We start from the raw sequence: 17,102 nt of genomic DNA, 5'->3' as shown, positions 1-17,102 counted from the left end.
AGCTAGGGATGCTGTCAGCTAGGGCGCTCAGGCATCATGTGACACCCCTAGCTGTGCAGCTCCACAGGCAGTCCCTGGCACAAAGCAGGGCTAATAAGCCTGTACAAAGTGTCCTGCAGACATAGCTGCCCTGCTTCCAATTTAGGAAGCCCCCCGCCATAACCATGTGGTATGCTTGAAGACACTGCTCTGCTAAGTTTACCGTGCACACATGGCCTCAGCCCTCACCTCTCATGCTGGTAGTGGCAACCTCTGCCTCTTGGGTCACCCACTGTTCCCATTGCCCCCCTCCACTGTGTTGAGAACATGGAAGCTAAGACCACCTCTCTGGCCAAACTTTGTTTACATCCCTTCCAGTACCCAGTCTGATTCTTTCAGCTGGTTCCTCCCTTCAGTGATACCAAACTCAGTCTTATCCTTACCTCAAAAACCTTTCAAAGCTCTGTCCCTCCCTACTTATCACCTCCTTCAGTATCCTGTTCCCAAACTCCACCAACAATGCTTTCTGACTTGTCACCTCTCTCACGTTCCTACAGATGGAACATGCTGCATGAAAAGTGCCTGGAACACCACTACTCTCTCCTCCTGACCTCCTCCTACCATGATTCCTAGAAACAATGAACTAACCAAGGGCTGTCCAACTTCTAAGTGGCTGGGGCTGCATGCCTCCAGGCCCCACCAGCACAAACCACAGACAGGCATCACATGCCACATGAACACTCCCCAGCTGAACTGCACACATAGGCACCATGGCCTCACCCTCAGCTGCCATGGCCTCCACTGTTCTCCCAGGCAGGGACAGAAGTGGATGCCAGAAGAGGGAGCAGGGCTCTAGCTGCTGCTGCAGGTGGAGGGATGATGGTAAAGACAACTAGGGAGGAGCCTGGGGATTGCAATTTAACCCTGTGTGGACATCAATCAGTCTGTAACCCTCCAGTCTGACAGCCTGAGCTAACTAATAATGGGTTAGTTGAAAGGCAGAAAGATATTTGTTTTGTAGTTAACAATAGGGGAAAATATGCACAAATGTATATTTCAATATACACAAATGTAGAGACATATAAATGTATACTATTTTTCTCTATATTTTCCCCTTACCCACACCTTTGCATGATGTTTTCCTGAGTCTTCATCTTGCCACGAGTAATACAAAAGCTCTGTCCCCATGGAGCTCCACTGGAGTTAAAGTTCTAGTATCTACACTAAGTTCTTTGGGGCAGAGTCTATGTCTTTAAATCAGGGGGGACTGTCTTTTCCAACTTCTTGGTGCTGCTGGAATTCCTGTCATAAATGCAACTTGACTATAATGTGTCCTTTGCATTTTTAGTCATGTACATATATAATGATGAATTTGTAAAGAGCATTTTGCTTTCTTTTTGCTCTCTCACAGACTGTAACATATGCTAACAAGCTCTCATAGACTATTTAATAGACCATTTATATCAACATAATAGACCCTGGCAGATGTTCCAGATCAATTCTTGTTGCAATCCTCAGCCATTGGAAGATGCTCTGCCTAAATATTCTGCTTCTAAAGAATACAAACTTGTAAACAGAAAAAGAGGCAAGAAAAAGCAGACTGAATCATATTTTGAATTATGTTTTAAACTCTTCTTTATAGTAAAAAACAAAGTCAATGCACATGTATTTTTCAATAAAACAGCAATATGCTCAAATTTATATATATAAAATTAAAATTTAATAAAATTAAATACATAAGTTTAAGGATTCTTTGTTTTCCATAATGGCATTTACTCTGAGAAATATCCCATAGCATACCATAGAATCAGAAATTAGGGTTGGAAGGGACGTTAGGAGATGATCTAGTCCAATCCCCTGCTCAAAGCAGAACCATCCCCAACTATATAATCACAGCCAAGGCTTTGTCTATCCAGGCCTTAAAAAACTCTAAGAATGGAGATTCCATAATCTCTCTAGGTGACCTGTTTCAGTGCTTTACTACGCACCTCATGAGAGGGTTTTTCCTAATATTTAATCTAAACTTCCCATGTTGCAACTTGAGACCATTGTTCCTTGTTCTGTCATCTGCCACCACTGAGAACAGTCTAGCTCCATCCTCTTTGGAACCCCCTTCCGGTAGTTGACAGCTGATCTTAAATCTCCCCTCAGTCTTCTCTTCTATAAACTAAGTAAATCTGGTTCTCTCAGCCTCCCCTCATAAGTCATGTTACCCAGCCCTCTAACCATTTTCATTGTCTGCCAAAAATGGTTAGAGGACTGAGGAACATGACTTATGAATTATAGCATGGAAATGCAGATGTGATACCTTAAAACACAACTGCAATGTGAAGAGTGATGTAGTGAATCCATGTTTATTGTCTTTCAGAAGTTTTCAAATCACAGGTGGTTAGCCTGAAAGTAAAAGATTTATTTCCTAACTGTTAGCACTGTGAAAATGACCAGGAACTTGAAAGATAATCCAAACTTTTCCATGTGATATATCACCACTAAAGAGATTTCACAAGCTAACTTGGATCTTCCATTAGGTCCTTATTACACAGGCATTTTGTGTGGCTTCTGGAGCTCTTAGCACCTGGACTGTCCACACAGTAACATCTGAAACCAGTTTTAAGCACTTGTTATGTGGTTCAAAGTTATGCCGTTTGAGGGCAGGATTATCTCTGATCTGTGGTACCCAGCTTGTATTACATTCAGGTGTAACCACTCAAGCCTACACCTTAGTACAAATACCCAACCTGCCCTGCCTGACACTGGCCTGGATCCAGCCCAGGGCCCCAACCCCACACCCTCCCCAGCAGATCCCCAATCACTGCCCCTCACCTGCTTACTTGAAAAGCAGCAGTCTAGCAAGGGTGGCTGGACAGGGAGGCTAACCCTTGACTGCCTGCTCCCCTGGGACAGGCAGAGCAGGCAGCCACAAGTAAGTCCCTGCTTGGAAGCCCTAGTGGGGAGGGCCTCGGGAAGCACCAGGGGACATGGGGGAAGCCTGGAAAGTGGGGTGGGGAAGAAGATTCATGCCTTTCAGTCCTTCAGGCCCCTGCTGGGCTGAGTGTATGACTGCTTCAACACAAGCTAGCACTAACACTAACCCCATTTGTGTGGCTTACAGTGTAAGGTGTAACGAGTCCCTAACACATGCACATTAGGTTTCAGTAATGAGACTTTCTGTTAATTATGTAAAAGATAGAATAGAATTCAAATCAAGTCCTTCTCTTCCAGCTGTTTTGCTTCTGAAGTCTTAATTGAAGCTAAAAGCAATTAAGAACTTATTCTGTCAGCACATTTGACTATACTCCATATGAGAAGCAGGTTTGATATGTAAGAAGGATCTGTTTCACAGTCATTTTCAGAGGAGAAGACCTCATCTCTGCTTTTTCTAAAATCCTTTAAGCCAAATAATTATGAAAATATAAATAAATCAGTGGCAGCTACAACACTTTGTTTTTATTACAGCATGATGCTTTAATTTGTCTTCCATTCAAAGGTGTGAAGGTCAGAAATACAGGGATATAGCAGAATAATGGGAGAAGCAGATACCTAGGGGAGACAGAGGAACAGAATGACATAAGAAACAAATCAGGAAGGACTGGGGGCAGGTGAGGGAGGGGCAGAGTGTTGAGGTACAGTGAAAAGGCAATTAAGGTATCCCTATGGCTTCAAAAAGTTCAATTTTGAGCTTTGCTCCATACTTATACCAAAGACTGCTCCTAGTGGATATAGTTGCAAATAGATACCCAAATGGTAATTTGGGCTAAGGACTTAAAGATGGTAGGATGCGATGCAAACCACATTGCTGCCTTGTATGCAACTGGCTATGGAAACTAGTGTACTTTAGCCATACTAGCCATGTAGGCTACTAGGCTAGACAGGACCTTTGACCTTGATGGGAGTGCTAAGGGCGCATGGGCCCAAGGAAACATGAACGGGAAACAGAGAAAGTAAGAAGGTGGGTTACAACAGAGGATGGGGGAGGCTCAGAAACCCATACAACCAGAAGAGAATGATTAGATGTGTATCTGGTATCTGATAATTACTGAGTGCCTCAACACAAGATGCTTTACTGCATAGTAGACTAGTCTACTGCACAGTATAGCATCGCTGTCTACCCATGCACACCATTTACTGCACAGTACATTAGGCTACTTTGTAGTTAGCTAGTACCAGTAAATGCAGCTATAAGATTAAGTATTGTGCAGTGTCACTTATGTAGATGCTGACTGGGTGCAAATTTGTTCTGCGTCAGCCTAGGCAGCAGGGGGCCACAGTGGACAGAGAGCTTTCTGTCCCTGGTCCTGGTGCTGCTTAGCTCTCAGCTCTCCCTAGGAGCTGGGAGCCAACCAGTGCCAGGACTAGGGAGCGCTCTGTCCCCTGTCCCAGCTCCCTCTGTGGAGCTAGTAGGTCTGGAGGGGAGTGGGGGCTGGGAAGCCAGCCCTGGCCTGTCCTCTGGAGCAGCTCCACATGGTGTGAAGCTGGTTGCACCAGGGGGCAAGTGGGGGCTGGGAGCCATGCTGTATAGAACTTTTCCCTGAAGCAGTCAGCTCCATGCCAAGCAGGGCAGATGCCCCCATGCCTCCCACCCAGCAGGAAGCTCACCAGCAGCTGGCCCACACTGGGACAGCTCCCAGTGAACCTTCTGCCAGGCAGGAAATAATTTCTAAGTTTGTAACAAAATGCTAATTAACCAAGGTTCTGATTTATTGCCAGTATTTCACACAGAAAATGTGTTAGATTGCTTTAGTTTTTGTTCTTTGTGAAAAACAATGATTTAGTAAATCAGAAACATATGTTATTGCTGCTGAAATACTGTTGCTGTTTATTTATCAAGCCTAATCCTTGTCACTTACAAAGCAGTTCAGTTGTGGCAATTTAAGTAAGGAAGATTTGAAAATCAAGAATATACCATCTCAAATGTTTGTTTTTTTTTAACAAAAGTAACTTTTTTTTATTAAGAAGGAGATACTGGAAAACTTGTCTTCAGTTTGGTGTAAAGTGATGGCACTATGTCTTCATATCAGACTAATTTGGTAGTTATAAACTTACATATGTTCCAGCATAGTCCTTCAAGAATGCAGAGATCTGGAATTATATACTTTTAATGCTCATTTTTTTCTGTGCATCTCATCAGCAGCCAATTTCCTAACAGCGCTGGTATTATGCCTTTCTATTAGAGTACCTCATAGAGACCAACTAGGTAGGGTTACCATTGTGCTAAACCCCATAGAAATATAATAAACTGTACAATATTAAGGATGGGGATTAACAAGGATGACATAGCATGCATTAAACAAAGACACATCCTGAGAATGTGGGGTAGAAATGGAATAACAAAACATGGTTGTGGAATCTCCATCACTGGAGATTTTTAAGACCCGACTAGACAAAGCTTTGGCTGGGATGATCTAGTTAGGGATGCTGTGTTGAGCAGGAGGTTGGACAAGATGACCACCTGAGGTTCCTTCTAGCCTTAATTTTCTACGATTCTAATAATGAGGTGCGTCCAACTCTTGGGCAGCCAGAAACTAATGATTGCTCACCACCGGCCAAGATACTGTCCAACTGCCAGTTACTAGAAATATTAAAAAGAAGATGCATTTTGAGAGGTGAATTGAAGGAAGATAATATGCTCGCCTTAATGATAAATAAAAAGATATCACAGAATGTAAATGTTCCAGGTTGGTTAAAAATGATCACTATTCTTAATTTCTCTTAGAAATTATGAGTCCTCCACTAAATTTTGGTTGTAGGGTGACCTGATCTAGCTAGTTCCTGTTCTATTCAGTCACATCTAACTCTAGTAGTTGAGAAGTATCACAAAACACCAGAGGGAAGGATATTGCTTTACCTTAAAAAAACATGAAAAGAATGCATGGGCACAATTTCCTATTTTTTGTGGAAGAACATGCTGACAGATACCTCTTAACTTGCAAGAGAAATAAAATCCACCATCATGAACCGAAGTATTTTGCTTCCTCTTTGTCTCTCTACCACTTTTATTACCGAATATACTATAACCTATTACATTCAGCTGTCTTACACAAACACCTCACAGGATGAAGAGAGCACTGACTACTAGCAATGCATACCACCTGATTATTTAATGCATGGTGTACTGGTGTTCTAAAACTTCTCACTGTATAAAAGGTAAACATCTACAATGTGCAATTGCAATGGAATGAAAAACCATCAGCCAAAAGACTGAAAAAGTGGTGTTACTGATATTGGTTTTAAAACAGAGATAATGACAAAGACACATGGCATTCCCCTGAGATTAAGAAATCATAACTAGATAGTTTTAGTGGTCATTAGCTATGTTTCAGGTCATCATTTGCTCCTAACTTATCATAAATGCCCAGCAGGTGCCCTGCGTTACAACTACTTTTGCTCAGTTCTGCTTGGCATGTTTGGCATGTTTATCAGGAGAGAAAAACTAATTAAACAGAAATGTAATCTGAAATGATTGCTCCTCTTCATTAGTGGCTTATCAGTAAATAAGAGCAATGAACCTGTCTTCACTATAAGATTAATAAAGTTACACATATCAGCACCACTATGCAGTCCCTAAATAGCGGAGTGAAAATTTAACTATGTTTATAAAGGTACATTCTCCCTATCTCTCATATGAAATACATATGTTTAAACAAAATGTAACAGATATAAAATGTTCTGATTCTTTAAAAATTTATATTTCCAAACAAACTTTTCTTGTTTACTTGTGAAAACATGCATAGTCCTGATTTAAAGCCATGAAAGCCAATGGGAAGTCATATATAATCTTCAGTGAACTTTTAAATTAGACCCTGTACTGGTCAAAACTTAACCAAATGAGCAAATGTTTTTATAATAAAAAAAAAATCAGTTCTAATGTTTAGCGTGAATGAATTGAGATTATCTAAACATCATAGTTCTTATTTACTTAAAAATGAAAATTTAACAATAAAACATGCATTCAGAATCTAGAAGATTCCACAAACAGCTTTATTCTTACCCTGTACTTCTCTACATGGCTTAGCTATCTTCTGTGTACAGGGCATATGATAACTATGGCTACAGGAAAAGCAGAGAAATATATTTGCCAATTATGGTGCTCAACACACATACAATAAAAGTACAGAAAACAGTGCGGAAAAGATTTAATATGTACATTTAAAACAACATAATGTTTTCAAATGCTTTTAAGTCAGCACTTAGGATAATTATCTTACCATGCCACAGTGGGTTGAGCTCTGGTTTGAGAAGGAGGGAGGTTCATCTAGCAGGATATAATTTTGTGTATGCTTATTGTTATATAATTAGATTGAGTGCTCTGATTTACAGCAATACAGTGCTGTTTCTGTATAATATATATACATACAAGGTAAGAGTGGAGATACTGGAAATTTTCTGCCAAGAAGCTGTTTAAGAGAAGTGAGGTTTTGCTTCCCAGGTATACCTGAGAGACTGAAGGATCATTGTTGGTCTCTGAGCAGTCCAAGAGGCAGAGAAAATGGTATGCTTTCAAGCCCTGCTCATAACAAAGTCAGACACAAAAGCTGGTACACATACATAATGACCACACCCACCTTGCTCCTCCTCACCAGGTTCCAGATAGCCTGATGGACTCTTTAGTCCTGGCTCTCTTGTAGTGGGGCTTAAATGATCTGCTTGACTTTACTGCCACCCTCTAGGCTAGGGACAGAAGTTACACACAAACCGGTTTAAGTGATCAGAAACTGGTTTAAACCTGTAACAGAACAGAAGTTCAGTGCATATAAACCAGTTTCAAAATGGCCAAAACTGGTTTAAGGTAAATCTGGTTGAATGTAGTATCAGACTAACTGATTTGGGTCAAACCGGTTTATGAAACTTCTGTTCCAGACCCCTACCTGGTTCAAGTTAAATCACAGTACCCCAGAATGCTTTCCAGCCCCAGGTTGGGCTGTGCTGTGCTGTCTGCTCCAGTAGGGAAGGTTGGGGATGGGGAAGAGAAGGCAGTGACTGTCTTTCCCCTTCCTCCCCTCACCCCCACCCCAAGAAACCCCAGCTGGGATCTGGGGGCAAGGAGGAGGGTTAAACTTCCCTTCCCCTGAGTACAGAGCTGCTCTACACTGCTAAATACTTACTGCTGGCTGCAACTGTGGACTACAAATCCCAGAGGCACCTGGAAGCAGGTAGAGGAAGTGATGACCAACCCTACATAGTCCTGCTGCTGTGATTGTGGACTACACATCCCAGAGAACTCGGGGGCAGCATGAAAAGGAAGTGAGCACGTAGCCCATGCTGGCTACATGCCAAAGAGCCATGCTCTAGCTCCCCCCTGGTTTCTGGCCTGAGCTACTGCAGTCATGTGGCTGCATTACCTGAATCAAAAGTAAATGTCTCTCCAGTTGTTTCTCAGCTTAATCTCTGCATCTTAGACTAACCTGAAAAGACTAAATTGATTCAGCCTCGGGCTTTTTGAGGGTCTGCACTTAGACCTAAGTTTTGCTGCAATTGATGAATCTCATGCATCTGCTTGACTTTTACTCCCTCCATTAGCACTGTCACTCACAGTAAACTGTGCTGATCTCCAACCTACAATTGTCTCTCTCCTGTGCTTGATTAGAAGTGAAATAGTTAGCAATGCTGGCCTAGCTTCCACATAAGCTTCATACTGTAAAAAATGATGACTGAGATGACACTGCTTGGAACTCTTGTTTCACACATTTTGAAGTGAACATGATATTAGCCTTCAGGAAAAATAAACTCTGGTGAGCTGCCAAAAGCCAGTCCAGTTGGATTAATCATGTGAGGCCCATGATCCAGACTGTCACAGGACCAGCACTTCAGGGCTTGTCATCTTCACTTTGTATTTGTGTAACAGGCTTTGGGAAATTGAATGTTTGTGGATTTTCACACTTAGTTGAAAATAATGGGATTATGAGAGAGGTAAATGGGCATATAATACTACCAGGGTTACTACTCTTATTGTTCCACACCAGGTTATGGGAAGAGTGCAATGTCTTTTGAGACAGTCTGAAACAGAAACTATTAAATAAATGCTGAACTATTTCTACTCTGGGACTGAGAGATAAAAGAAAAATCAGTGTGCTTATTTAATCACGTTCTATTTTCTGATCAAAGTTTGTTGTCTATATTAGAAGCAGGACAGCATGATAATTTATATTCTCTTTGAAACAAAAGCCTTTTCACTTTGTTTTTTTATACCTGTTACATTTTAAAGGTCTCCTGCACAAGAAATTCACTAGGGTAGGATTCCACCATAGGTTACATGCTGCTACTGGTTATACCCTGCCTCTGCCTGCTCTGGAAAGGCTCAGCATACACATCTAGTTCACATATTCTGCTGACTTCAGCTTACATAGTATGCAGCTAGCTTTCTGTATTAGCTTTTGATACAGAGCCTATGACTGTGGTATTTAAACAGTAAAAAACTGAGCAGTCATGCACCCTAGGGAATCATCCTCACTTTGTGCACCAATAGCAGAGAGCAGGCCCTAAGCCTCCATTCTCCAAAGAGGTTCATAAAATGAGCATTCTGTATCCACCAAAACAGGAAATAAAATTACTTTAAGTCTAAAGTGCAAATAATATGTGGTGCTTGCCCTTGAACATAGGTGGAAAAAAATTGGCAGGGCAAGACTACAGCCCTTATCAGTAGGGAAAGGCTACTCATAAAGAATATCAAGAGTAAACAGAGAATCTACAAGGAATGGAGAAAGGGAATGATCAATAAGAAAAAAAATCCTATGAAAAGTAAAAAAGTACAGAAAAAGACCACAGGCTTAGCTGAGTTGGACCTCATAAAGAAATCTTAAACAGCAGTAAAGGCTTGCATCATATAAACAGAGATCCAGAAAGAAAGAAACGAGCAAACCATACACCATTGTGCTTGTATATAAACAAGTACTAAATAAATATAGTTAAACCAAAGTTACTGCACAGTAGCACTGATGAACAATTTTTTGTGACACTACTGCACAGTAGCCTAATACTACTAGCCTAAACACCTCAGTCCCTAGAAAAATCATGCAGCAGATCTTCAAGGAATCCATTTCTAAGCACGTGGAGGAGAAAAAGGTGATTATGACCAGTAAGCACGGATTCACCAGGGGCAAGTCATGCCTAATCAACCTGACTGCCTTCTATGATGAGATGACTGGCTCCATGGATGTGGGGAGACCAGTGGATGAAGTGTACTTTGATTTTAGCAAGGCTTTTGATACGGTCTCCCACAACATTCTCCCAGGCAAGTTAAGGAAGTATGGGGTGGATAAATGGACAGTAAGTTGGATAGAAAACTGGCTGGAGCACTGGGCTCAGAGAGTAGTAATCAATGGCTCAATGTCTAGTTGGCAGCCAGTATCAAATGGAATGTCCCATGGGGCTAGTTTTGTTCAAAGTCTTCATCAGTAACCTGGAAGATGGCATAGAGTGCATCCTCAGCAAGTCTGCAGATGACACAAAGCTGGGTGGGAGTAGTAGACATGTTGGATGGTGCAGCTAGGATTCAGAGTGATCTAGACAAATGGGAGGATTGCACCAAAAGAAATTTCATGAGGTTCAATAAGGACAAGCGCAAAGTCCTGCACTTAGAATAATCCCATGCTGGGGTTGTAGAGGCTAGGGGCTGATTGGCTTGCCAGCAGCTCTGCATAAAAGAACCTGGGGTGTGGGGTGGACAATAGCCTGAATATGAGCCAGCAGTTTGCCATTGTTGCAAAGAAGGCTAACGGCATACTGGGCTGCATTGGTAGGTATGTTGCCAGTAGGTCAAGAGAAGTGATTATTCCCATCTATTCAGTGCTGGTGAGGTCACACCTGGAGTACCGTGTTCTGTTTTGGGCCCCCACTACAGAAAGCATGTGGACAACTTGGATAGAATCCAGCAGAGGGTGACAAAAATGGTGAGGGGGCTGGGGCACATGGCTTATGATTTCATAGATTTCATAGACATTTGGGCTGGAAGGGACCCTGGAGGATCATCAAGTCCAGCCCCCTGCCCCAGGGGCAGGAAGTCAGCAGGGATCATAGGATCATGATTAAGAAAGACTGAGGAAACTGGGCTTATTTAGTCTAGAGGAGACTGAGAGGGGACTTAATAGCAGCCTTCAACTCCCTGAAGGAAGGTTTGAAAGAGAATGGAGCTAGACTGCTCTCAGTGGTGGTAGATAACAGAACAAGAAGCAACAGTCTCAAGTTGCAGCAAGAGAAGTTTAGGTTAGATATTAGTAAGAACTTTCCTACTAGGATGGCAGTAACACTGGAACAGGGTACCTAGAAGGGTGGTGGGAGGCTTCATCCGTGGAGGTTTTCAAAACCCAGCTAGACAAAGCTTTAGCCGGGATGATCTAGTTGGGGATGGTCCTGCTCTGAGCAGGGGGTTGGACTAGATGACTTCCTGAGGTCCCTTCCAACCCTCACTTCCTATAATTCTAGTAGCATCACATCACAGTTTTTGCCAGATGACACTACTGCATAGTAGCATCAGGCTACTGCACACTCAGCATCTCATGTAGATGCACCCTGGGAGCTTTAAAAAACTCCCAGAAGAAAAAGAAGAGAGGAAGGAAGAAAGATGTGAGGGAATAACTTGTTGGGAAAAGTCAGAGCAGAAAATGGCTTTCAAGAATGAAGTGGACAGAGTAGAAACAGTCCAGTGGAAAGCAATCAAAATTATCAGAGGCCTTGAAAATATGACTTAGAAGGAAAGGCTGAAAGAAATAGAATTATTTAGTCTGGAAAGACTGAGGGGAGATTATATAACAGTTTTCAAAAACCTGAAGCTTGACATTAGAACCTAAAGCTACCTAAAGACGTTGTGGAATCTACCACTAAAAATGATCAAAAGCAGGCTAGACAGACACTTGGTTGGGATAGTTTAGTGAGGGATGATCTTTCCTTGATCTTTCCTTGATCCTTCTGGACTAGCTGACCTTGTGATGTCTTTTCTAGCCCTAGTTTCCTTGATCCTAGGTCTTTGGGAGGGGGAGGAAGTAGGGGAGTGTTCTTTGCAGTAGCATGGGTCATGGGACTCTTTCTAGAATCACATGAACATATTTTAATATAACTAATTTCCTGCCAGTGCAGTGGCAAGGCATTGGTGGTATTCTCTTTTCTCCTGCTCTTCAGCTTTATATTGTTAGGAGTTTGTGTAGGGCATGGAGGTGGGTCATTGATTGTTTTTTTAATAAGGTGCTTGTGGTTGTCATTTATAAGAGGGTTTAGAGCAGATGTTCTTGAGGATCCTTTTAAACAATTGATTGCCTGCAAATGTCGGGAACTGGGCTTGATAGTCTAGGAAGCCCTTTCCAATCAGATATTCCTATATATCTGTGATCTTACAGAAGATAGCAATCTCTCTCTGTCATCACTTAAAACTCTGCATTCCAGCTGTCTGAACTCCCCAAAACCCTTACTCAGCAGGGAAATATTTTTAAAATAATTTCTTGGCTTCTTGCCTTTCAGCAGCAGGAAATTTGCATTTTTACAGCATTTTTGCTTGTCAGCACTGAAATATTTTAATGGGGTTTGCAGCTGCACAGGGAGGATTTAGAGATGGTCAGTGGGTTCTAATAGCAGGTTGCTGAGCAAAAATATGAATATGGGTTAAGGAGTCAAAAGAAGCCAGTTGATCTGACTCTAGTCTTTGTATTCCAGGGAAACGTCTTTGAACAAATATAATTTGCAGTAAAGGCACATGATAAAGGCCCATTCACAAGCAATGGGCTCTCTTCAGAAAAGAACATTAAAATCTGCATTTGTTGCTTGATCATAAAAATGGGAAGTAGTTTTACAGGAACTTATAAAAGGATAAGAGCATAGCTGATTTCAACTTCAGCTCTAAACATATATTTGGTAAATCCTTTTAAAACTAGACTACTCGCTCCAAGTGCTCCATAGGTGGAAGCTAGCAGAACCCTGGTGCAAGCTGCCATTAGGGCTATAAATTGACACAGGCCTAATTGTTCCATGGTTTGACCCAAACCAAAAGAAACACAACAGGCATTTACAAGCTTCGCCTTTCCAAGCTGCATTACTCATCGTCCGCCAGTAAGCAGCTATTGAGAGCACATATTATTGCCAGCAATGACCTGCACTACAGAGGCACAGAGCCATGTTCCAGGAAAAAGTGTTAGCACATCTTTACCTGGAGATCTGAAATGAACTTGACTTTTACATCTGTAGGATACAGAGACAAAAGGCTTTCTCCAAGGACAAGTGTGGGATCTATTTATAGCCTAGGATACGTATGTCAAGCACAGACTGTGAGCTGGATCTGGCCTGCAGATCTGTTCTGTTAAGCTACTGGCAGGCTAGGGAATTTAGCGACATGGTTAGGGAGTGCTGTCTGCAGAATATGGGGCCTCTGGGTGGCAGGAGGGCAAGCGAGTGTTATGATGATTTTGGCTAATGGCGTCTTCGTCTGTCACCACTGCTGTCGTAAGAGGCCACTTGGCTTATAGCTTGCCTTACCACCTCTTTTGCCAGCCCTATGCCAGATCTGCAACTGCCATCAACCCTGGGGTAGCCATCCTACACTATGAAACAAATCTGGCCTGTGAGGAGCACTGAGGTCCAGATCCAGCCCAAGACACAAGCACAGACTACAAAGCATGCTGGGCTAGTCTTCCAGAGATGAAGAGATATTGGGAAGTCTGTGAGATTTCCTGTACATCTGTCCCAGGGTTGTCCTATACTCAGGCAGAATTTAAAACTGTCATACTTTGGTAAAAGGTGGTGGTGATATCACTAACTGCCCTTTCCCAGAGGAATGAATATCCTGCCACCCAGGGTGAAGTAAATCCAAGGCAAAAACAAATCCTGCTCCTTTGCTAAAAGCAGAGTGAGAGCTCCTCCTTCATTTCTTCACTTCACTGAACAGTGTTGTGTCAGATTTCCCCCTATTCCTTGAGCAGCATAGGAAGGATTTCTGTTTCAATCTACTTTAGCCATTGATCCAGTCCACAAACTGCAATCATCCACAAACTGAATCCAGTCCACAAAGTTCAAGCCAAGAGTCATTATTACAATAGGAAAGATTATCTCATTACCTACCACAGGATACGTTCTCCTTTCACTTATGCCCACGAACTCATAGTAAAGTAAATAAGCCAAATTCTTCCCTCCATTAACATGATATAAGTTATATGAGTAAGGTTATTTTAGATATACACCAGCATAATCAAGAGTGGAATTTGTCTAATTGTCATTACTTCTCTGAGTATGAAAGAGAAGACAATATAGCCGGGGGTTCCTGGAAAAATGCCAAGTTATACATTTATTCTGCCTTACAAGCTGTTGAATAAAAAGGACTTTGAAAAGCCTATATGTAATTCCCGTGGGAAATACAAGTGTGTTGCCAGAATCAACAAAGCCGTACATAAAGAAAAAGAAACTAAGGGAGAAAACAAGGGTAAATAAATCTATCAAGGGGGAGGAAAGAAAATAATGAAAAAAGAAAAAAAGGAAGGCAATCAAATCATTCTTTCACCTGCTTGCAATATCTCATTACAGAGCCCAAGCCGAGACAGAATTAAGGCCAAAGAGCAGTAATACTGCCTCTAAATATATCCAGGACTGTGACTGCCTCACCACAGAGTTGAAACTGAAAGGTCAGTTAAGATAGCATTTATTGTATAAATTGTTCATGACTGCTTCTGAATTCCTGAGAAATCTTGGGCTTATTACCTTACAAAAGGAAAAACTACACAGTGTAAGAATCAAACCCACTCCACAAGCTGGAGAAGCTAAAAAAAATTGTTCAACCATGGGAAGATGCAAGTTCCCCAACTTCCAGCCCTGGAATCAGATCTGGAGCTGGAAATCATGAGGTAGTTTATACACATCAGGTTATTACATGCATATCAAGACATTTCATTGTTGGGGACTGGTGGTTAACTTGGAGAGGGGAGTCTAAATGAGCATAGCTGGGAGTTTCATGGATTCTAGGAAGAAACAATTCCAAAAAAGTAAGTCAGCCTGCATTGCCTCCCCCCTATGAGAAATAACTCTAATCCCTAAATTTTTCCGAGTCACTGCTTTCCAGGATAAAGTCCTCTATTATGGAAATGAGAGCTACATTCTTTGTCCCTAGATGTATAAATTTGCATTTATTTGTATGGGGAAAGCAAAACACAGAAGGTTTAAGCGTGCAAGGAATGTATGTGGCTAAAACACAGGAGTAGGAATCAGTGATTCCTAAGGCCGTGTACAGACATTCCCAGGATCTAACTACAATCACACTTCTTGCTTTAAGTGGTGTGATCATAGATCAGGTGCCAAATGTACAGACATTTGCCAATGCCAAGAGCCTGATCTAAACCAGGGTGAGGGGATGGGTTGTGGGACTGGGGGGAAGGGTGGGCTAGTGAGTCTGAGGAGGAGTTGCTGGGATGGGGGGGGTAACGTAGGGGGGCATTAGAAGGATCAGGAGAAACAGCGTGTCAGTGAGGGATTGGCGGATTCAAAGAAGTAGTGGGTCCATGGGGAGGGTTGATGGGAACAGTGGGTGGCTATTAGGTCTGCAGGAGGTAGGGGTGGTGGGTCTGCCATGGGGCTGCAGGAGGTCGGAGGGCTAAAGATAGCCCAGTCATGGATGGGGTGGGGGGATAGAAAAAGCACAGCCTTGGGGTTCAGTTGAGTAGCTAGACTTTCACAAACCCAGAGCTGCACTGTGAACATGTTTCAATCTACTTTAGCCATTGATCCAGTCCACAAACTGCAATTGTACATTCCTGGGACCTAATCTACAATCTACAATCACATGGCTCACTTTAAGCTGCATGATGATAGATCAGGTACCATGTGTACACAAGTTTGCTGGTGCCAGGAGTTGCACCAGGAATGTGATTTACACAGGTAAATTATGGTGGATGAGGAGGTTAGTGGGTCTGTGGGGGTTTGACAAGTCTGCAGAGGGGCTGGTGAATCCACAGGCAGGGTCGTTTGTCCATCTAGGGCCAAACTGGTACACACGTTCAGGTTAGACTGGGCATGGGCCTACCCAATCTACATAGTTCACCTCCTAGGAGAACTAAAGTTGGATTGGGTCAGTCATTCGTTGCCCCATCAAACCTTCTTGAACATATGTACAGATTGGCATTCAGATCAACCTAGCCCTAGTTAAAGCCAATCTTAGTATAACATGCATACATACTCTAAGTCAATTAATTCTGATCCTTACAATGTGTACATTTCTAGGCACCCAAATCCTACCTGGAAGGACGCTGTCATGCTGGGCCCTGGGAAGCCAGGTCTGGGGGTAGTCACCCAGGGTCAGGAGAAGCAGCCAGGATCTGAGAGGAATGTGCAGAGTCTGAGTCTAGGGAAGCCAGAAGCCAAGAGATCCGTCTGGGGAACTTAGTTAGAGATCCAGAGAGTCAAGTAGAGCACAAGGTCAGGAGGCTAGCCAGGTCAGGTATCCAGAAGATGACACCAGAGTCAGGTCAGGCCAACCTTGGTGTCTGTGGGCAAGCCAGATCAGGCATCCAAAGAATCTGTCAGAAAGCCGTTAGCAGCACAAACCAAGAGTACAGCAGCCTTAGTACAAAGTTGAGCCTTGTTACCCAAACACTTCTTCTTCTAGGTCAAGGGTTTATATTGCAATGGGTGAAGGGCCAGCTGACCCTGACTGACCACTCTAGTGGTGGGGAGTGTGTGTGTGGCTAGGCCTAGATGGAGAGTTCTGGCCACCTGAGTCTACACCAGTGTGCTACTAAGGAGGTAGCAGATTGGGAAGCCATGGCAAGCCAAGGTCCTATGTTCAAAGCCAAAGCCTGACAGATGCAGAATGAACAAAAAGATGGCTGGATTTGACCTAGCAGAGAAATCCACCTTTGCTCCCATACTGGCAAAGTTCCAGATGAGATTGAAACCATCTTGACAACTGACAAATATTTTACAGTTAGCTAATCAGACAGAAATCTGGAGGGGAAACATTTTTATTGTGACCTCTCCTGAGCATGATATGAGATTTATCGAAATAAGGAAAAATGAGGCTTTTTAGGTTAACTCGAAAGGTTAACGAGGCTTCCTCTACAAAGAAAAGAGAGATGAACTAATACTGTTGATTAAGCCTACCATAAGCTTAGCCTACATCAGATATTCTGTTTATTAATTAGAATAAAGTATATGTTGCTAAC

General features: G+C 42.5%; 1 protein-coding gene across 4 annotated transcripts in view; it reads right to left on the bottom strand.

The window, feature by feature from the left end:
* Positions 1-17,102, bottom strand: part of PLD5 (phospholipase D family member 5) — a 388,941-nt gene that overhangs the window by 189,953 nt on the left and 181,886 nt on the right. Inside the window, exon 1 of one of the 4 annotated variants that reach the window (XM_019527437.1) lies at positions 7,542-7,646. The exons of the other annotated variants lie outside the window; for them this stretch is intronic. The gene's annotated coding sequence lies outside the window, so the exon portion shown is untranslated. Of the gene's footprint in view, positions 1-7,541; positions 7,647-17,102 lie in introns of those variants that run through there. 4 annotated transcript variants of the gene reach the window in all.

The sequence above is a fragment of the Gavialis gangeticus genome, unplaced genomic scaffold (genome assembly GCF_001723915.1).
Source record: "Gavialis gangeticus isolate Ggan-Ray unplaced genomic scaffold, GavGan_comp1, whole genome shotgun sequence".
NCBI lineage: Eukaryota > Metazoa > Chordata > Crocodylia > Gavialidae > Gavialis > Gavialis gangeticus.
This window is presented reverse-complemented; position numbering and strand designations above follow the sequence as displayed.